This window comes from Lygodium microphyllum, chromosome 25, assembly GCF_053477565.2.
Source record: "Lygodium microphyllum isolate KBCC chromosome 25, Lygodium_microphyllum_v1.1.10, whole genome shotgun sequence".
Lineage (NCBI taxonomy): Eukaryota > Viridiplantae > Streptophyta > Polypodiopsida > Schizaeales > Lygodiaceae > Lygodium > Lygodium microphyllum.
Window position 1 is genome coordinate 67,304,711 of NC_141159.1, and position 23,648 is coordinate 67,328,358.

The window sequence follows — 23,648 nt, forward strand, 5'->3', positions numbered from 1 at the left end:
GGATAAGCCTGAGAACAAGAGTGGAGGGGCTCTTAGAAGACTCAGTGATCTGATGCTCAGATCATAAATTTGATGGTTGCATTGGCTCCAAAAGAGGGGCAAAACCCCAAGACACTTGCTTAGAAAGCTCTTAGTTCTCTCCTTTTTCTTTTCTCTGTTTGAAGTGCTGTCTACTGCCTGTAGATTGCGATTGTGGCGCGCGCGATTTTGCTAGTCACTTTTCTTTATTTCTCTTTTTATAAAATCTCCAAAACTAACTAAAATATCACTTGTCTTTTCTTTTAAATGACTTTTAGTTCTATCGTTTTAGGATAATATCTAAAATATAATAGTTTTTTCCTCCCCAAGAATCTAATATTTTTGGACCATTCAAACTATACACATTAATACTAGTGATTGATATGGCTCATAAGTCCCATTCACATTGTACTTTTCGTGAAGGGTGGCTACGGTCCTTATCAATCTGAGAAAAATATAAGATTTATGACTCTCGATTTTTTAAATATATTTTTAATTGAATGAAAATTATTAGCTATTAATGCTAGTCAGTTTTTACCTTAGTTAGTCTTTAGTTAGTAATCTTACTAACTTATTAATTGACTAACTAACTTTCGAACTAACCAACTAACTTTTATTGCATGGAAATATTACATCCTCCCCCCCTTAGAGAAATCGAGATGTCCTCATCTCGAGAGAAACTGTGGAAGACAAGCACTAGTGGGGCTTATGACCTATGGGTTAAGACCCACCATGCATCCGCTGCGCTACTCTTAATGTTTCAAGTAGTGCACTTATATTATTCAAATTAACCATAGGTACAATAGTAAGATTTATTCTCAATTGTGTTACATGTCAATTAAGCTTCTAGGAATTTTAGTCCTCCTAATAAGGTTTAGTGGACTCTAGATCTTCGTCTTCATTTGATTCATCTATATATCCATAGACTGCACCTGTGTAGCTTCGTTTTCTTAGAGGCTCAATGTCTTCTCGACTTAGATCAATGCAATCTCCTTAGATGTGTCCTAGCTCATTACAATGGAAGCATTGACGGTAGGGACATCTCCTACGGATGTGTCCTATCTCTCCGCACGTATAGCATCTCTTATCCTAATCTCCGTAGTCATCTTTGCTACAATTGCCCAATTTAAGTTCTTGGATGATTGGATTCGCTCAGAGTAATGCGTCTTGCAAGTCTGTTGGACACATTGCTTCAAGACGGTGGTTCAGATGAGTGTTCAGGCCATGGAAAAACTTGGATACTTGCTGTGCAATATCCATAGGTGGCACATATTTTAGTAGGATTACAAACTTTGAGTAGCAAGCTTCTAGGGTTAATTCTAGTTGCTTGAGCTTGAAGAATTCCTTAATCTTCAAGGTCTAATAGGTTGGCGGAAGGTATCGTCCGCGTACAGCATCTTTCAACTGAGTCCACGTAACAACGGCTTTAGAAATACCTTGATCTTTTCACCATTGCTTCCATCATAACCGAGCCTGGCCAACTAACTTCAGTTTTCCAATCATTGCTTGATTCATGGAGGCAGTTCCTGAAGCAGAGAAATAGTCATCCATCGTCTCAATCCATATCTCTGCTTCTGCTGCGATGTCTAACCCTTCTCCATCAAAATCGGGTGCCTTAATTTCCTTGAGAAGAAGTTCCTTCTCTTGCATGTCAGCATTCGTGGGTGCAGAAGGTGCCTGACAATCAAGCCATACCACTCGGGTTATTTCTGTTTAGGATATGTCTAAGAATCGAACATTAATCAATAATGTATCATCACCATTGGACGGCGGACCCGTCGGGGGTTACGCCCACCCGCTTTCCTTTGATGATGGAATCATCTTTAGTTTTTTAAATACCTCAACAATTTATTGGAACACATACAACTAGCTTACTTAATTAGTCTGTTAAATCACAAGTTCCTTCACATAATTTATCTCACGAACAGGCATACAATTCAAACAACCCTTGAGTAAAACAAATTTCCTTATTATATTAGAAGTTTATTACAATTCCCATCTTTCCAACACTATGGAAGATATACAAAATTCCATGAGGGTATTCTGCCCACCAAGATTCCACCCTTGTAACTAGTATTTAGGGTTTTAGGATCCCATCCTGGGTCACAAAGGGCTCGTCAGATTCTAGGAATAATATGGAATTTACTGCCAAAGTCCCCCCTAGCAACCACATTTCCTATTGCCTCAAACTATCCCTACGGATAGACCTTTCACTATGGAGTCAATCTAAGCCTCTCAAAGTGATAACCATGATCCCCTTGGACTACCGTCTCGTAGTTAGCTTGGGGGTAGCCTAGGGTGACCTTTCCTTTTATCCTATTTGTTAATGTTTTTAATCTAGATTCTTGCAAACACAAATAGTTCTTTCAAATGTATATCAAATGATGCAATGATAATCACACCATCGTGTAGCTCTCACAGCTTTCATAGCCAAGGTAGACCTTATCCTAAGGTAACCTTACATTCTAATGAGGATTATCCTCCCCATAAAGAAGTGTTGAGTACATCACTTACAACATGTTAAGCAAGACATGAATTTTCCATTCGGATCTAACTTACCCAACATAAGTAAATTTCCTTTAAGAAAAATATTGTGACAATAATTTAACGAGATGATTTACAAGACCCATTAATAGACATTCACTTTTCATAACAAGCATTAATCAACCTTAACCTTGTCGCATTGTCAATGTATTGAGTTATTTTATTAATCTCAAGTGCACATATAGTCTTTTACTCATTTTATGCAATATCCTCCTACAACTATTTTCATCATGATCTTATGCATTATAATCTTGATTAATCTAACTACAAATCATAGGTAATAGTTAACCATTTATTCATGTATTAATATGCTCTCTAGATAAAATTGTTAATTCATGTAAGTGAAAAATATAAAAGCTAATATTTTATGTAAAATTTTGGCATAAACCTTATTATTTTATGTAGAGAAATAATAACCTGGTAGTGAATAACCTCGTTTGGCATGACGACATTGGGAATTTTGTCTTTGCTCACGCTCGTGTTCGCCACACCCGACGTTCCATTAGTAGTGGAAACTCCGACAACCTCAGGCACTCTCATATCTCTTGCAATACCCATTCCTTGACCGATTGTGGTGATTCCCATGGTCTTTCCACCTAGTTGCTTTAGGGCTATCGTTAGCAAGTGGATTCGAGAGATAAAGAAGGAGGAATGAATTTGGGATGGGAGAGCATAAGAGAAGATGGCTTAGTCAAAGACCGAGATAGGGGGTTGAGCTATCTCTCTCTCTCTTGCAGCCTCTCGAGGTAACTCCTCCCTCCCTCCCTCCCTCCCCCTCTCTCTCTCTCTCTCTCTCTCTCTCTCTCTCTCTCTCTCTCTCTCTCTCTCTCTCTCTCTCTCTCTCTCTCTCTCTCTAGCTCCGTCATCTCACAACCTCTTGGAGGGGTATCCTTCTACCTCCCTCTCGCAACCTCTTTGGGTCTCCTTATGTCTCTCTAAACTGCTTCCCATGCCTCTTATTTAGAGCTGAATTAGAGAAGAAGGGTTGTGGCTGAGAAGAAGAGCTCTTTATGAAGGAGGGAATCTTGGTAAAATTAGCAATCTGAAACTTCTAAGATGCAATCTGATGCTCAAATCACAAATCTGATGGTTCCGTTGGCTCCAAAAGGAGGGTAAAATCCTAGAGCACCTGATAAAAAATCTTTTAAATCACTCCTTCTTCTCCCTATTCGGAGTGTTGTTTGTTGCCTGTAAACTACAATCACAATGTGCGTGATTTTACCAATCCTTCTTTTTTTCATTAAATCTCCAAAACTAGTTGAAAAAACCATATGTTTTTTTTATATGACATAATGTTCTAGAAATTTCCATAGCTTTTTAGGATATTTACAATAAATAATATCCAAAATATCAAAAATATGCAAAGTTTGTCCAAAAAATTAGTATTTTTGGACTATCCATACTATACACACTTACACTAATGACTAATACGGCTCCTAACTCTCGTTCACGTGGTAACTTCAGTGATGGGTGGCTACAGTCCTTGTCAATCCAAAAAAAAATGTTAGGTTATGATTCTCGTTTTTTTATAAAATTGTTAGTTGGTTATTTTTACTTTAGTTAGTATTTAATTAGTAGCCTTACTAACTTACTAATTGACTAATTAACTTTCAAACTAACCAACCAACGTTTAATTGTGTGGAAGTATTACAGTCTCTACCATAGTTATTATTACCATTGTCACCATTTCTGTCTCTAATAGTAAGTGCATGAAAAGTACGTGTTGCATCAATATTCTTCATGTTTACTTCTTCTATCAGTAGAGTACCATCTACATCATTGCATTTAAAACTACCCTTAGGGGGATTACCACTCATAGCATTATGAAATGTATCCCATGATTCGGGTAGTGTGACAAGCAATAACAAAGACTTTATGATATCCTCAAACTTGATGTCTTGCAAAACAAACTGGCTAAAAATAGAGTGGAACTCATTCAAATGAGTGGACATAGGGATGCCCTCATTCATGCTTCAACAAATATAAAGAAGATGCAAGACTCTACTTGTCATAAAGATCAACTATCTTCTTCCATAATTTATATGTATCACCCTTAGTAGAGATAACATTGACACACACATGCTTAGATAAAGACAATATAATAGTGGACTTGCATAACTCATCAATCCCATCGCAATCAGCTCTATCCCAACCTTTTGACTTTAGACCCTTTGTCTTCAATGGCCTAACCTACTTTTTTTGCACCAATACTTGCCATAGTTGCATCTTTCAATATTGGAAGTTGTTAAAAGTTATGTTGACTACAAGGATTGGAAAGTATGAGTATGCAATGTTGTAATTATAGAAAAATAGTCCCAAAATGGAGACAAAAGGGCAAACAAAAGGGTGGGAACAAAAGAGGGTATAACTGTCCACAAAATGCAATCAAGAAAGTGCCCAAATCAAAGTAATTTCTCTCCAAAAAAATGCTCAAAACAATAACTACATCATTGTTATAATAAATGTAGTAGTGTATGTTAGTCCAACTATAAGCTTCCATTGCCAAGGGTATTTGGGTATAGCAACTAGGATATACAAAATGTAACTAGTAGTGAATAGAGGTGTAGACTACCAATATCAAAGATTGTCATGAACTCAAAGTGTCATTAGATAATACATCCCATAAATATATATATCATGCATGTAAAAGACCTCAAGAGCAACTACAAAGATTTTCCAAATGTACAATTGACCAAGCAAAGAGCAATGATGCTTAGTACATAACCAATATGCATGCATATATCAGTGATAAATTCTTGCTAGAGATAAGTGCTTGTGTCCAAAGCATATTGAATCAAATCAACCCATGACTGGAAATAATTGCATGAAATAGCATATATGAGAGCATAGACATAAGTCACAAGAGTCTTTTGTCTCAAAGAACCAAGCCTTGCTAAATAAATATAAGTGTTTCCCATTGGAAGCAACTTTGGAATGGTAAGTGAGTAAACCAAGCTCAATGCATCAAGAAAATAACATCTAGGTGGTCAAAATGTGTCAAGATACATTTGGGAGCAATACATTCGATAAGTGAGTAATCTCACTGAAGGAATACTTTAAATCTTCAAGCCATAAGTGAGTGATCACTAAAGTAATACTTTTAGCCTTCAACCCATAAGTAAGTAATCACTGAAGCAATACTTTCAGCATTTAACCCATAAGTAAGTAATCATTGAAGCAATTTTCCAAAGCTCAAGTACATCAAGCATAGCTCAAATCCAAGCCTCAAAGCATGTCATGAGCATATCTAAGCATATAGATCAATGTTAAGCATCATTGTAGCCAAGTAACATGCATGAAGTATATGTAAACATAATAGGCATAAATCTTCTTAGTTAAAATGCTTATTTTCCACACTATTTACAACAATAAAACCCTATCAAAGCTAAGTTATACAAGCTCAATACATCCCAAATATCACCTCAATACATCCATTGATGATCCTAGCACCAATACATGAGTATATGATCATTAATAAAGCTCAAACAATGAAGAAATGGATGTCCCAGATATGTCTATACTGCTCTTTCCTTTTAACACAACTCTTACCTCTCCTCTCTTGTAACTTTCATTGTTGTATCTATGGAAGAAGAGGAAGAGAGTGTGTAAAGAAGATAATTCTCACAACAAGCCTTTAAACTGAAAATACAAGAAATGGACATAAAATTCCAAGAAACCATAACCAAGGTGGCTAGGCATGAAATGGTATTACCAATGTTGGTTGAGAATCAAATGATGAGTGGCTACAGCAAGGTATGCACCCCAAGCTATGGTGGCCAAGAGTATTCACCCTCTTAGATGGTGGGAGGTTGAGACCTCAAAATAAGTAATGTTTGTAAAATGGCAAAAAGATGATTCACATGTTACACCTCCACCTTTTATACGTACCCTAGACTAAGGCATTTATGCTTTATTACAAGCCATCCCATCCTGTCCTCAAAGCTAGAATTGGGACAATTTACAAGGAAAGATTACAAGGATAGCTTTGTAAATGTTGAATCCATGCTATAATGGAGCTCCAAGCTGAAGAAAATCTCATATGTCCATGAAGTACAAGTATGAATTTTGAATATACTGTTGGAAACTATCCAAAACAGGCTGCTATACAAGATCGACCATAACTTGAAGAAGAAATGTTCAATCACCATGTATGAGCTATAGAAACGTAAAGGACAATCCCTAGTATCTAGTCATGCCATAAAAATCCAATTTTGATAACCATATAGCAATTATTTTTATGATAGAAATTTAATACAACAAGTTGTCATGTTTAGATATTACTTTGTTTCCTGCAAAAGCCATGGAAAAGAATCAAGGTACGATAATGGTTTCCAAGTAGACTCCTCCATGGGCAAACCTCACCATTTAATAAGGTATTCCAGCAGCGAATGGTTCCTTAAAACCTTTTCTCTTTTTTCAACCATGGGAGGTAACTCTTCTAAAACCTTTATGGCTGGACCCACATATTTCTTAAGTTGGAAAACATGGAAGGTAGAATGTATCCTTGTTGAAGAAGGCAAATCAAGCTTGTATGCAAGCTCACCAACTCGTTTGAGGATTTATAAGGCCCATATTAATGATGGGCCAACTTATTATGACCGCCTTTGAGAGAAGCATACCTAGATTTAGGCACTTTGAGAAATATCCAATCTCCTTCTTCAAACTCCAAATGTCTCCTCTTTTCATCAACATAAGCCTTCATAACATCTTGTTCCTTCCTAATATTTTCCTTGCATTGATGCAAAAGAGCTTCCATTTTCTCAACTTCAGCCTTGGCTTGTGGATTCACGTCTTCATGAAAAAGGTTTGAAGGTATTTGCACTTTGTATCCATAAAGTGCTTCAAATGGCGACATGCCAATGCTCATATGATGAGTGTTATTATAACAGAATTCAGCAAGATGTAACCAATGATTCCACAAAGCTTGAGTGTCATGGCAAAAATGACAAAGATAGGCTTCCAACCATTTATTGACACGCTCCGTTTGGCCATCGGTTTGGGGATGATATGTTGTGCTAGGAGTCAAAATTGTTCCCATAGAAGCGAGTAAACTCCTCCAAAAACTTCCCATGGACTTAGTATCACGATCAGATACTATCTTCAATGGCATACCATGAAGCTTAAAAATACATTCCATGAACTGTTCAGCCACTTGCTTTGCTATAAATTGAGCCTTGGTAGGGATCAAATGAGCTGATTTAGTCAACCTGTCCACCACCACATAAATGCTATTCCACCCATCTTTTGTTGTAGGTAATCCCACAATAAAATCTAGTGTAATATTAGTCCACTTGCCTTGAGGAATAGGAAGTGGCTGAAGTAAACCACCGGGTAGAAGAGAGGAATCTTTATTTTGTTGACACGAAAAACATTACACAACATAATCCTTAACATCCCTCCAAATGCCCTTCCAATAGAAACTCTTATTGATATTGTCAAATGTTTTGAATAACCCATGGTGTCCCGCTAAAGGTGAAGAGTGAATCTCATGCAAGATACGGTCTTTGAAAGAAGATTGTGGTGTCAAGAATACTCTACCACGATACCATAAAAGACCATTGTGCCATTTGAAACTTGGATACTCTTCTCCTTTGCCTTGGTGAAATTATTTCATCATCTTTGATGCTTGCTCATCAAGTAAATACTCCTCTTGAATGTCATGGATCCAATCCTTATGCACGGTTGAAATGGTAGAAATGGAACATACCCACATTTTTGATAAGGCATCTGCCACCACATTGTCTTTTCCAGCCATATAAGATATTTCAAAGTCATATCCTTGAAGAGTAGCTAACCATCTTCATTGCTTGGGAGATAAATATGGTTGTGAAAGAAAGTATTTCAGCCGATGATTGCTTTTGACCTTGAAATGGCTGCCATAGATATAATGATGCCAGTTTTTGATAGCATGCAATATTGCTAACATCTCTTTCTCATAAACATGTAGTTGATGCTCCTTGTCATCAAGATTTTGGCTCTCATAAGCTATAACTCCATGATCTTGACACAAAACAGCCCCAATTCCTCTTCCACTAGCATCCGCACATATGATAAACTCCTTAGAGAAATCCGGGTGGCATACAAGGATGGGTGCTGAAATTAGAAGAGATTTCAGCTCATTGAAACTTTGATCGGCGATGGAGTCCCAAAAGAAAGCCTCCTTTTTGAGTCTATCCATCAATGGAGCTGCCACATGAGCATAATTCTTGATGAACCTTCTATAGAAGGATGATAACCCAAGGATGAAAGGTGAGAAGGATCGAAGCTTGCACGCGAGCTATGGCGGGAGAGCAAGAGCAAGAAAGAGAGAGACAAGAAATGGGAACTCCAACGGTCACAATGTGTGACCGGGCCTTCCTTTATTCAAACTGTCACTAAAAGAATAAAGAATAAAGTGACGTGACGGGCGCCCGCCACCTGCAGTGTGCAGTGGCAGGTACTGTCAGTGTAGTAATACACGGGGCGGCACGGCGGAGGCGCCTTTACCCACGGGCGCCCGCCACCTGCAGTGTGCAGTGGCGGGTACTGTCAGTGTAGTAATACACGGGGCGGCACGGCGGAGGCGCCTTTACCCCCAACAACCTCCCACTTAAAGGCGAATCTACCCTAGTGAGAGAGAAAAGAAAAAGAAAAGACAGTACAAATGTACATAGGTACAAGGGATGAGGAAAGGTGACATCTCATCCAACGCCCATCAGCCTCCTGAGGAAGGCAAAGCGCTCAGTAGTGAGGCTCTTCGTGAGCAAATCTGCAGGATTCTCGTCAGTGGAGATCTTGACAAGGTCAACAGACCTGTCCTCCACGACACCACGTATGAAGTGATACCTCACCTCAATGTGTTTCGTCTTTGCATGAAGACCGGATTCTTAGCCAACTGAATGGCACTCATAGAATCCGAATGCAGTGTAGGTGTAGCATCAATCCCAAGGTCAGCAACTAGACGGCCTAACCATATGGCCTCCTTGCAAGCCTCAGTGGCTGCAACATACTCGGCCTCAGTGGTAGACAAAGCCGTACACTTCTGAACCCTGGACATCCAAGAGATAGCCCCTCCAGCATAGGTGAATACATAGCCAGAAGTGGACTTCCTACTATCTGCATGTCCTGCATAATCGGAGTCAGTGTACCCCACGACCCCTGTATCCTGGCTGCCATAGCAAATACACATATCTGCTGTGCCCTTCAGGTACCTCATGATACCCTTCACGACATCCCAATGTCTGCTGTCAGGTGTAGCCATATAGCGTGCCACAACACCAACTGCATGCGCAATATCTGGACAAGTGGCTATCATGGCATACATCAAACTGCCCACGGCTGAAGCATAAGGGATCTTGGCCATCTCAGCCCTCTGCTCATCTGTCTGCGGACAATCGACCTGTGATACCTTCACATAAGAAGGTAATGGACAGCCAATAGGCTTTACGTCCTGCATGCGGAAGCGCTCAAGGACTTTATGAATGTACTCCCGCTGTGAGAGATACAAAAGTCCCTGATGCCTATCGCGCTTAATGCGCATCCCAAGTATATGTGAGGCCTGTCCCAAATCCTTCATCTCAAAGCTCTTCTTCAGCTGAGATTTAAGAGCATCTAGCTCATCATGAGCTTTCCCTACTATCAGCATATCATCAACATAGAGTACCAAGATAAGCAAACTGCCATCACGGGCTTTCTTCGTGTAAAGACACAGATCCATAGCACTCCTGCTGTAGCCCTGTGACTGCATAAAGGCATCAAACTTATGATACCATTCTCTAGGTGCCTGCTTCAAGCCATACAAGCTCTTCTTCAACTTGCACACTAGGTGCTCCCTGCCAGGTTCTGCAAAGCCCTTAGGCTGATCCATATAGATCTCATCATGCAAGTCCCCATGTAGAAAAGCCGTCTTGACATCCATCTGATATAGATCTAAGTCAAGCTGTGCAACCAAAGCCAAGACTAAGCGCAGGGTGGTCATCTTAACCACAGGAGAGAAGACCTCATCAAAGTCCACACCATGTTCCTGCTTAAAACCCTTTGCTACCAATCTAGCCTTGTATGCCGGCTTGGGGTGTCCAGGGGTACTTTTTAGCTTGTACACCCACTTGCATGGCAAAGCCTTCTTGCCCTTAGGCAAGGCAACCAAATCCCAAGTCTCATTCTTATGCAGGGAGTCTATCTCAGACTGCATAGCCCTCTCCCAGAAGTGACTGTCACCCCTGTGCATAGCCTCATCATAAGTGAAAGGCTCTCCTGCATCTGTAACCAAAACATAATGCATAGAGGGCTGAAATCTGTCAGGTGGACGTCTGTCTCTAGCAGACCGTCTCACCGCAGGCTCTGCTGCCTCTCTAACTGCCTGTCCAACATCCTGGCCCTGTGGAGGAACTGCTGCAGGCTGTACTACTGGCTGTGCTGGAGCTTTAGGCTCCTCCTGAAAGATCACTCTACGGATCTCAACCACCTTCTCAGGCTGCCTGTGCATCTTGTCTTCATGGAAGACGACATCATGGCTGCGTACTATTTTCCACGCCTCCGGATCCCATAGGCGATAGCCCATCTCTCCTGACTCACCATAGCCAAGGAATATGCATTTAATGCTCTTTGGATCCAATTTACTCCTCTTGTCCTTAGGCACATGGCAGAATGCCTCACATCCAAAGACACGGAGATGCGCATAAGAGGGTGGCTTACCAGCCCAAACTTCCTCTGCAACCTGGAAATCCAATCCACTGGAGGGCGATCGGTTTATGACATGCACTGACGTACTAACTGCCTCAGCCCAAAAACTCGGGGGTAGGCCTGCATGGCTAAGCATAGAGCGCACACGCTCTTGAATAGTCCTGTTCATGCGCTCAGCCAAACCATTCTGGGGTGGGGTGTAAGGGGCGGTCAACTGACGCTTAATACCCCTGTCATCACAAAACTGCTCCAAAGCATGCGAGACATATTCTCCCCCATTATCTGTCCTAAGGCATTTCAGCCTATACCCAGTCTGGTTCTCAACAAGAGCAAGCCATCTCTGAAAAATTGCCAAGACATCGGACTTCTGCTTTATGGGATAAGCCCACACTTTCCCAGAAAAATCATCAATGAAGGTAACGAAGTACTTCGCGCCACCCATAGACATGCAAGGCATAGGCCCACAAACATCGGAATGCACCAATGCCAAGGGCTCACTCATGCGTGGCCTACCCGATTTCTTATGCGTAGACCTATTCTGCTTACCATAAAGACAATGATCACACGAGTCAAAACGTGCATAGTCCAAAGGCGGAAGATACTGCAAACCAGATAACATTTTCATTCCCTTCAAAGACATATGCCCCAAACGGGCATGCCAAAGTGATACATGTGGGATAGAACCCACTGCCAGGACATGGTCAACTGAGGACCCAGATACAACAAGAGGATAGAGGCTGCCAGCCTTGGCGCCTCTAGCAAGCACAAGTCTGCCTTTGGTAATTTTCCAGGCAGAATCCCCAAAACAGACATGAAACCCTGCATCATCCAACTGTCCTGCAGACATAAGACTGCGCGTAAGCGCAGGTACATGACGTACATCCCTAAGCAAAAATGAACTGCCAGTGGAAAACTGCAACTGAATATCACCCATGCCCACAATATCAAGAGACCTGTCATCTCCAAGTCTAACTGATCCAGATACAGTACGGTAAGAGTGAAACCACTCACGGTAAGGCGTCACATGGAAGGACGCACCTGAATCCAATAACCAGCACTGTGCATACATACTAGGTGTCTCAGTCAAGTGTGAAGCATCAGAAGAACTAGCTGCAAGTATAAACTCATCACCACCATCGGACTCTTCAGTCTGCGTGACATTAATTTCCTCAATCTTGACGTTGGACTTCGCAGGTACTATGCTGCGATCAGAGGACTTCTCCTGCACTTTATATTTCCCCTTATCCTTGCGCTTCTCATTGCGCAACTCATGACACTGTGGTCTAATATGGCCCTTTTTCCCACAATGATGACAAGTGACATTTGCATTGCGTCCACGCGACTTACTACGCGACTTGCCACCACGAGATTTAGACCGACCCTTCTGCGAGTCACGGCCTCGGCCATTACCACGGTCATACCTGTCATTCCTGCCTCTAACTGTCAAAGCATGACTACCACGAGAGGCATCCAAGTTTTTGCGATTCACCTCTTCCTGAAGAAGAGCACTCTCAACATCTGCCAATTTTAGAGTAGCACTAGAGGCACAAAGAGCAGTGCGGAATACATCCCATGACTCATTCAGAGTTCCAAGCAAGAAAAGAGGAGTTACTTCCTCTCCAAAGGTGATATCCTGCGAAGTCAGGTTCTTCAGTATAGCATGGAACTGGCTCAAGTGAGCAGACATAGTCGCATTATCCTTCATGCGCAGATCCATAAGCTGCTTCAACCAGTACATCTGACTCGCCGGACTTTTCTTATCATAAAGATTCTTGATCTTATTCCATAGATCCCATGCACTCTGTGCTTCCTCAAATACATTATAATGTACCTGTTCAGTGAGAGACAATACAATCGTGGACTTGCATAGCTCATCAAGTTCAAGCCAGTCGTCATTGTCCATAGTTTCAGGCTGCTCCCCACTCAACCGAAGTGGCTTAATCTGAGATTTCTGCACCAAAACCTGCCATATTTGACTCTTCTAGTAAGAGTAGTTGGTACCATCCAACTTTGTAATGTTAAAGATGGCACTATCATGCGAAGATGACGCCATTATGCAGGCTGGAAATGCCCAAACAGTCCAAAACTGTTTGCTGTTTTACTGCAGAAACTGCCCAAAAATGACCAAAACGGGGTCCAAAGGGCGAGCAAAGTGTGCCAAAAGTGGCTGCCCACTTAGTACTAGGTGCGGTACACCAAATCAGGATATTTCAGCATGAAAAGTACACCTCAGTCCACCAATAACTGCTCGCTGTAATAAATTGCAGGTATGCAGTCTAGAGAGCAAACTGTCCCAAAATAGGATCCAATGTCAATCAAACAATGCTAGGTCCAAAGCCGGCATGAAATGGACATAAGCAAGGCCAATGACAGTGAAAAGAACATGAGCTCAACACCAAGCATGTCAAAATAACATCTGCCAGTGAAAGGCACACCCCCAGACACTCTAGGCAAAGTGTTCCTGTAACTGCCAAAACCTGACACAAATAGGTATCTGCTCAAAGAGAAAGATCCAAATATGAGACTCAGCTCATAAGCATCCTGTGAACCAAGAGTACATCAATGCATATCCATAAAGATCGGAGTATGATCCCAAAGTCTCAATGTGTATGTAGCTGCTCAAGACATAAACTGCTCCAAATACATGTAAGTGCTCCAATAGCATGCAACTGTCAAAGGTCAAGAAAGCATGTAAAATGCTCCCACTGGCACAAAAGGCGTACAAAGCGAGCTCAGAAGCTCAAACAACCCAAGAGAAAGCACCAGTGATAAGTGACCACGTCAATGCATCAAGTGCATCCAAGAGAGCATGACATACATGAAGCACCGGTCGTATTAACCATGAAGCAATACATAAGCCCAAATAAGCTCTCGGTCAACTCAATGACATCCAAATAGCAACCAAGATCAGTGATCAAGTAAGCCAAGAATGCTCAAATACATCCAAATCCAAGCTCCAAATGTCGGTATGGCATACACGAACCAAATAGCATATGTCACGAACCAAAGCATGTAATGCAAAAGCCTAACTGTCAAGCAGAGACATGAGGCATAGGCGGTCCACGAGCATGCCAAGTCGGTCCAAAAGCCAGTGAAGACGGAGCTAATGCGAAGCTCAAAAGCATCCCATAATCTCATACATATGCTCCAAGTCGTCCCCAAATGTCAGAGATATCATGCCAAAGCTCAAAGCATACATCCGGTATCGGTAGGTAAGTGCCAAAGCATGTAAAGTACCTTCAGCCCACTGTTATTCCAGCATGTATTTACTATTCTAAACAGTAGATTTCAGCCCCAAATTCAAGCCAAAATCATGGTCAAACCAAATGCATACATCCCCAATACATCCGGGTAGGAAGTAGACCGCATATGGGCATCAAACAAGGTAACCGGAGTAGAGTATAAGCATTAAATGCCAATGCCAAGTGTGGCTGCCCTGTTTCCAGCACTGTATAACAGTAAATAACAGTCCCAAATCAGCCAATATTTCAAGCCAAAATCATGGCATAATCATGTGCATACATTCCCAAGGCACTAGGCATCATGTAGACCGCATATGGGCATCAAATAGCACAACCGGAATGGAGTATAAGCAACAAATGCTAATGGCAATGGTGCTGGCCTATTTTCAGCCTGTTATGACAGTTTATGACAGTCCCAAATCTGAAGAAATCAGCCCCGAAAGATCAAGACCAATGCCCAAAGCTTGAATGACATCAAACATGAAGTCTATAGCCCTCTTGATCAAGGTAGAGAGCAAGAAGCAATGGCCAAGTGTGGAGCTGAAGTAGATGAGTGCTCACAGCCTGGAAAAAATGATGCAATCTGCCCTGTTGGTGCTAAACTTGCTGCTGCTCCACATGGGCTGAAAAGGGGGTAATGGGGGGCTCAATGATGGCCCAAGGTAGGCACATACCAAGCCATGAAGGCCCAATGCAAAGGGGAGGGAAGATATGAGCTATGGAGCTCAAGAAGAGTGGCTGCCCTTTGTTCCTGCCCTGTTTCAATCTGAGAATACACTCAAATGCCTGCAAATGCTGAAGCAATACCTCAAGGGCAAGGCCCTGATGAAGCTCAAGAAGGCCAGGATGGAGCTCGGGAAGCCGGGGAGAGTCGGGAGCTCAAGAGGTCGGCTATGGCTGCCGGGATGGAGACCCAATGCGTGAAGCGAGTCGATGCGAAGGTCGGGAAGCACCGAGTCGAGCTCGAGCAAGAGAATGCCAAGCTCTGATACCAGTTGAAAGGTGAGAAGGATCGAAGCTTGCACGCGAGCTGTGGCGGGAGAGCAAGAGCAAGAAAGAGAGAGACAAGAAATGGGAACTCCAACGGTCACAATGTGTGACCGGGCCTTCCTTTATTCAAACTGTCACTAAAAGAATAAAGAATAAAGTGACGTGACGGGCGCCCGCCACCTGCAGTGTGCAGTGGCGGGTACTGTCAGTGTAGTAATACATGGGGCGGCACGGCGGAGGCGCCTTTACCCCCAACAAAGGAATCCTCTCAAAGGGGTTGCATTCGTAGGAGTAGGCCATTCTTTAACACATTTTACCTTATTGGGATCCACTCTAATCCCTTGTTCTCCCACAACATAACCTAAGTATTCAACTTCATCTTCCATGAAAGAACACTTCATCATCTTGGCAAAGAGTGTGTGTCTTTGTAATGTGTCAAAGACCTCTCTTATATGCTCATCCTTGGATTTGCTATAGATTAGGATATCATCAAAGAAAACAAGGACTATTTTGAACAAAAAGGGTTGCAATATTTTATTCATGAGGGTTTAAAAAGTAGCAGGTGCATTGGAAAGCCCAAATGGTATAATCAAGAAGTGTATAACCCTTTTTCAGTCCTAAAGGCTGTTTTGAACTCATCTCCTTCCTTCATTCAAATTTGATGATAACCCGATCGAAGATCTATTTTGGTGAAGACCTTGGCATCTTTAAGTTCATCCAAAAGATCATCAATTCAGGAAATAGGATACCTATTCTTAACCGTTGACTTGTTCAAATCCTGATAATCAATACACATGCAAAATGATCCATCCTTCTTTGTTACTAAGAGCACGGGAGAGGCAAACAGTGATTGACTTTGTTGAATTAAACCCATTTGCAGCAATTTTTTGACTTGTCGCTCTACCTCTTCCCTTTCAAACTTGGACAAGCGATAGGGAGGTTTGTTGATGGGCTTTGTATTAGGCAACAAATCAATAGGATGGTCAACCTCTCGCTTTGGAGGTAAAGATGATGGTTGCTTAAATAAATCCTTGTATTCCTCCAATAGCTCTTCTAATCTTGGATCCCTTTTCTTTGAAGAAGAGGATGGCTGATTTGTTGATTGCCCTTCATCTACTTTTGCAAGCAAAAGAGTGAAGATGCATGACTTGGCATTGATTTATTTTCGTAATTTCTTCATGGAAATGAGTTCTATTTTTTTGTGGTCTATGCCTTTCAACTCTATGTGTTGTCCTTGCTAATTAAAACCCATTTGTATTTGCTCCAAGTCCAAGGTGAATTTGCCAAGTGTTTTCAGCCAATTACATCCAATGACAATGTCAATAGGCCCCATATCCAAAGTGATCAAGTCTACTTTTATTGTGCAAGAGGGAAATAACTCAATTGAAGTACATGGACACACTTCTTTACTAGACTCACATGCACCATTGGCAACTTGTATCCACAAGGAAGAATCCATATCAATGGTTAGCAACTTCAGCCCATTCAAAGATTTGGTGTTGATGAAGCTATGAGTGTGGCCTGTATCCACTAGAATATGTGCAACCTTGCCATTAATGAAACCTTTGAGTCTAAGTGTATTTTCCCCTTTGCAACCGGTCCATGCATCATGTGAGATGGTACACAAGGAAGCATGAGAATCATGATTACCACCTGGATCAAAAGGAAATCTATCCATGGGATCATAGAATTCTTCGTTGGTGGCATTCTCTTTGTCATGAATCTCTTCAACCATTGGGTATGCTTCAACATGTAGTAAATTTCCCTCTTGATCTTCTTCTTCTTCAACTTCCACTTCTTGAGTGATCACCATGTTGATTTTTGAGTTCTTAGCTTTACACTTCATCTTATAATCTTGTGACCACTTCTCCCCACATTTAAAGCATAATCCTTTTGCATGCATTTCCCTAAGCTTGTCGTAAGGAAGCTTCAAATTGATGCCCAAGGTTGGGCTTCAAGAAAAAATCAATGACACCTTTATTGTTTTTTATGAGCATCATTTTGCTACCCAAACTAAAAGTTTGGGTGTCAACTTTTAAGAAGGGGGATATTGGAGTCGAGTCAAAGCCTAGATGTAGGAGGCAATTGAGTGAATTGGATAGCTCAACTAAGACTAACTAGTCTAAATAATTGAGACTTAACTCATAAGCTATTGGTAACTACCACATTGTCTTGTAATTATATTAATGAAGCGTTCCTCGCATGAAAATTAAGTATCATACAATGAGAGTCTATAATCAATAGTGATTCTTTGAGAGTATTCAAATGGGAGAGAGGAATTATTAGCATAATTATAAAATTGGTAGCATACAAACCTATTGCATGATGTTGGCTAGCCTTGGTAGGGAATTAATGCCCATTATGATTGACAAATACCCCCCCCCTCCCCCCTTCTCTATACAATAGGGGACCCATCAACACCCTCTCCTTATTGAAAACATAAATTAAAAACTCACACACACACACACACACACACACACACACACACACACGCACACACTCTCACTCACTCACTCACTCACTCACACACACACACACACACACACACACACATCTCTCTCTCTCTCTCTCTCTCTCTCTCTCTCTCTCTCTCTCTCAAATTACGCACACATATTTTTTTTTTTACCCTTCTCTCAAGTTATTCATATACTAGGGAACACTATTTGATCACTCGTTAACTGCTAAATACTATAGTGAATACAAAGAGCTACAGAGATGGAAAATGCTAATAGGATTGATAACACAACTCAAATATGGGTGAGAAACTCAATAGCAACAACTATGCTATCTAGAAGTTGAGGATGGAGAGCTTTCTCATTGATAAGGGTTATTGGGACTTGGTCATAGACGTTGAGGCTGAGCCCAAACTCCCCGAAAGGAATGCAACATCTAATTAGCTTAGGGCACATCGAGCATGGATTGAGAGAGCTCCAAGGGTGTTGCATTGGATATCCCTATGTATTTTTGATGATATGGTTGTGCAAATAATGAACTGTAGCTCATCAAAGGATGCTTTGAATATTTTGATACAATACTATGCTACTACTACTAGTGTCAAAAAAATACAGTTGAAGAAAAAGTTTAACATGATGGATAGGAAAGGATGGTCCATTCTAAACTATATGACTAAAATAAAGACTATTGCACATTAGTTAATGTCTATTGGAACTGAGGTAGATGATGATGATATGGTGTAATATATCCACGCAATAAAAGTTAGTTGGTTAGTTCGAAAGTTAGTTAGTCAAATAATAAGTTAGTAAGATTACTAACTAAAGACTAACTAAGGTAAAAACTAACTAACTTTAATAACTAATAATTTTTATTTAATTAAAAATATATGTAAAAAATCGAGAGTCGTAAATCTGATATTTTTCTCGGATTGACAAGGACCGTAGCCACCCTTTACGTAAGTTACAATGTGAACAAGACTTATGAGCTATATTAATCACTAGTATTAATGTGTATAGTTTGGATGGTCCAAAAATATTAGATTTTGGGCAAAACTAGTATATTTTAGATATTATCCAAGAAAAAAGATATGGAGATTTCTAGAACTGGATGTTATTTAAAAGAAAAGACAAGTGATGTTTTAATTAGTTTTGGAGATTTTATCAAAAGAAAGAATAAAGAGAGGGATTTACGAAATCGCGGGTGCCGCAATCGCAATCTACAGACAGAAAATAGCACTTCGAACAGAGAAAAAAAGAATGAGTGAACTAAGAGCTTTCTAAGCAAGTATCTTGGGGTTTTACCCCCCCCCTTCGGAGCCAATGGAACCATCAGATATATGATCTGAGCATCAGATCATTGATCTTTCCATGATCCCCCTCCACAAAGAGCTCCACTTCTCAGCCACAAGCCCTCTTCTCTAATTCACTATAAATATGAGGCATGGGGAGGCACAAGCGAGCATAAGGAGACCCCGAGAGGCTGCAAGAGAGAGGTAAAGAGAAGGATACCCTCCAAAAGATTGTGAGAGAACTCTTGAAGAGAGAGAGAGAGAGAGAGAGAGAGAGAGAGAGAGAGAGAGAGAGAGAAGAGTCACCCCGAGAGGCTGCACAATTCCCTCTATCTTGATCCTCGACTTAACCATCTTCTCTTACACTCTCCCATCTTGAATCTATTCCACCTTCTTAATCTCTTGAGTCTACTTGCAAACGATGGCCCCCAAGCAAAGAATGTTACATGTGGATGGTGGCAATCCCATAACCAACAATGAAGCTTCATACGAAGGCATCACCATCAATCCAATTGCGGTTTCAGTGGTAAGTAATGTATTTCCAAATTGATAGATGCTTGTTTTGATTCTTGTATGAGATACGTTAGGCCCATACTATGATGCATGAGTATAGATAATTTCATCTCACATATTCGTAAGATGGAGCTTGCGAAGTGCATATATCAAGGAAAGTTAATTGCACCTAGTTGCATATGGCTTATTTGTTGATAGAGCAATTACAAGGAAGAATTAGTCAAGGGTTATGAAGGATATAGTCATTAAAAGAACGACATTAAAAAGATTGTGCATGCAAGTGCTAGGTTAAAGCATAGTCAAGGGTTATAAATAGCATAATTGCTAAAAGAATATGACATTAAGAATCATGAATAGAAAGTATTAGTTTAGATACTTCAAAAGTACTTAGCCTAAGAGCCCAAATATTAAGAAGAACTAGATTCTAGCTCAAGGCAAGGCCTGTTGGAGTTTAATTACTTGAGATAATCTCGCACTTATCTTATCAAGTATTTACACTTTATGCCTATAACATATTTTGATTTATGAGGATAATTCCCTATTTGCCTCATGACTTGACTAAGAGCTAGTACACGAAATTAATCATAAGGGTTAAAACTAAGATGTCTTAAGATCCGTCGGATAACGATACCTTTTGCCAATCCACATTCAGGGTTGGGTTATCGATCAAGGTAAGTGACCTATAGAACTTACATCATAAATAGTTTTTGAACCCTTAACATATGCCCTAGCCGAAGGAAGGAAGTGTTAAGAAACATTTTGCATAGTATTGCTCTCAAAACCCAAGGGGGAGAGAAAATATGTGATGGAAATGTTATATCATCTATTCTTGCATTGTTTGGAAAGAATGCAATTGGTTTTGTTAGTTGATCGGACAACATCCTAAATGCTTTTACATTCAACTGGTTATTAGTTGTTGTTTGGATGATTGTTCCAAGTGCTTGTGATTTATGGTAAATGCATGGCAAGGATCTATGATGACAAGTTGCCATGGGGATAAAGGAATATTTTCCTAGAAAATGATATTAGGGCTAAATGCATGTTGTGCTTGATTCTTAAAGGATTTAATTAAGGAATGATATTTTGCACGGGTGGATCACCTCCATGATCGCACCGCGGATTAACCCAAAGAGGGCACTGCTCGATTCATGGGCCAAAGGTCGAGTGGTGAAAAGGCCAACCACGGGAATGGTGTTTCACTCCTAGACAGCTTGCGGGTCAGTTGGAGCTCTGGACATCCCTTGCTAGGTCTAGAATGGAGTTGAAGATCTCCGTGGCCCCCAATGTCTAGGTATATTGGGCCCTTGTAGTTAAGCTTAGCACTTCACATGCACATCTTGAATCTACCTTTTTAGGTGCATCCCCTATCATCTGAGGCTATTCATGATGCCATGCAAATCTAGATGTAGGTCTTCCCTGAATTGTTGATACGATGCAAGTCTCCCCTTCATAAAAATTCATTCTAGTGCATTCATGCAACTCACAAGGCATGACCTAATTATTCAAATGCGAGTGTACATGAGTTCATTGTAAATGCAAGTTAATTCACTACAATGTTCTATGGGATGCAATTGACCTATACGGAATATTTATGTACCTTAGCAATCTATGATGCATTTGCAAAAGTTCGAGCCTAATACTTGACTTAATTACTGCGGCAACCTGTAGATGCTTAATCTATTCACAACAATTCATGGTTATTAAACCCTTTCAACTACCTTTCCAGTTATGTAAGTTTACGCGATGCGAGGTATGGTTCTTCCTACTAATGTCCATACTTAAATATTTGATTTCAATTACTAGACATGGTAGCGGTACTTGGTTTTGAAGTGTCGAGTTAGTGTTCATGCCTGATAACCCATTCGTATTGATGGTGGTATCTTTGCCCGATCCTTCTCTCGTAGTCGCAGATTTTCCAGTTACTTGGGAGAATTTACACTTTGGGGCCATTTCGGAACTGGAAAGCGACCTTCACTCCTCTTGAAGGACTCCTTGGTGTCGAAGTTCCCTATGCTTGTCTTGACTTTCCCTATCTCCTTGTCAATTTGAGGCAGTCGATGGAGAGGTCTCGAGAAGTATCGATGGGGAGAGAGGGTACTTGAGCTTCGCCGGATTTGCCCTTGGGCCTCCTCTCTCTCTCTCTCTCTCTCTCTCTCTCTCTCTCTCTCTCTCTCTCTCTCTCTCTCTCTCTCTCTCTCTCTCTCAAGCTTAACACCAAGGGGTAAAGAAGAATGGTGGTTGCTACTCAAGGAGGGGGGGAAAATGAAGAAAATTATTGTCCCCTCGCTAAGGGGGGGGGGGGGGGGGATTTATAAGGGGTAAGGTGGCCTATGCTTATCACCAAGTGGCCTCACCAAAGAGGGGTAGTGGGGGTTTGGAGGTGGCACATGTGTGCCCCTCCCCCCATTGTAATCATCATCCTCTTTGACTCCTTGTACTTTGCTTGACAGCTCCACTTTTGCCCCCATCATCTCCCTGTCCCAATGCCAATGCCCATTGCAGCTCCCTATCATTATCTTCTTTCCCTTCGTCGACACTCAGTTTTCTACTCCCCCTCCATGTCATAGTTTAACTCCCCCTTCCTCTGCCAACCAACGACATTGACAGGGGGAGGGAATGTAATTTAAAAGAAGTGTTTTTTACTTTGAAAAAAAAGAAAATCTTGATGGCAATGGCGAACAGCTTATGGCGACGATAGATGGTGGCATATTACACAAAACTTCAATGGTACCAACCACGGAAAATGGGATGCCTGATTGAACGAGCTCCATGCTCCATACTATGACTACATTTGGAAGTTTTGTATAGTGAGGGTTCAGGGTATATATGTGATATTTAATGATGTCTCTAGCCTAAATAAAGTTCTCCATTTTAGAACAATATTCCAATAATTTGTTCTTACTAGTGACCTTAGATAAATGTTAGATTTTATCTTTAAGTTTCCCATCTCCAAGTCCTTCAAAATGTATGTACTTTTAAAGAAAACAAAAAGAATAGGACAATACCCCAATAATTGATGGTTTTGACTTTTTACTAGTGCTCTTAGATTAGATCTTAGAGTAGATGTTTATTCTTCCCATCTCCTAGTCCTTCCACATGTGTGCACTTTTAAAGAAGGTAATAAGTATAGCCTAAAAATTAGAATGTCTAACATATTTTTAAGTTGTTCACAAGTTGACATATGCCAATTCTAAACAATCCATTTGTTTGATAAATCATTTTCTCAATCCTTTACATAAAAATGTATTATTGTACATGGGGCAACTAGTTGTAAAGCAAGGGTGTTCTAATGGGGTGGCCAAGTGGAGCATCTCTTTGAGAAGAGAGTGTTGATGCTCTAACTGCCACATTACCATGGATATTTCTCTCTCTTTGTCTCATCCGCAATCAAAAGCAATCGTGATTATCAATTATCTAAAGAGTTGATCATCAAGCATAAATAGAGATTCAATTTGTGGTATAACTTTGACTTGTAGGGTAGGCCGCTCTTAGAGCATACAAATTTCTTATTGAGTTGTTTAATGAGCTAATATTGATTTTTTCTTTCCTTTTCTTTTTTCATTGTCCTTTGTATACAATCTTTGTTGTTCACAAGGAAACCCTTTGTAATAGTGTTTTCTCCTTCTATCTTAGGTCATTTTGATTGAATATCCATTAACTAACATACTTAGCCTTGTTAAGGCTAGTTCATTAGTAAATAGGATATTAGATAAGCTTAAGGTGATCTTGATCAATGAGGACCTAAGAGAAAAAGGGTTTAAGTGTGAAGGGTGTTATGAACAAAGAGTTGGAGAATTTTCCTTAGAAAATTCCTTAGGAAGAGGGCTTTGAAGCAATATTAAGATGTTGATATTGTCCATAGACACTAGCTTCAACAATTGATGAGGGTGAGCTAGATTCAACTCCTTACCAAAGGCCCACCAAAGAATATGTCATCA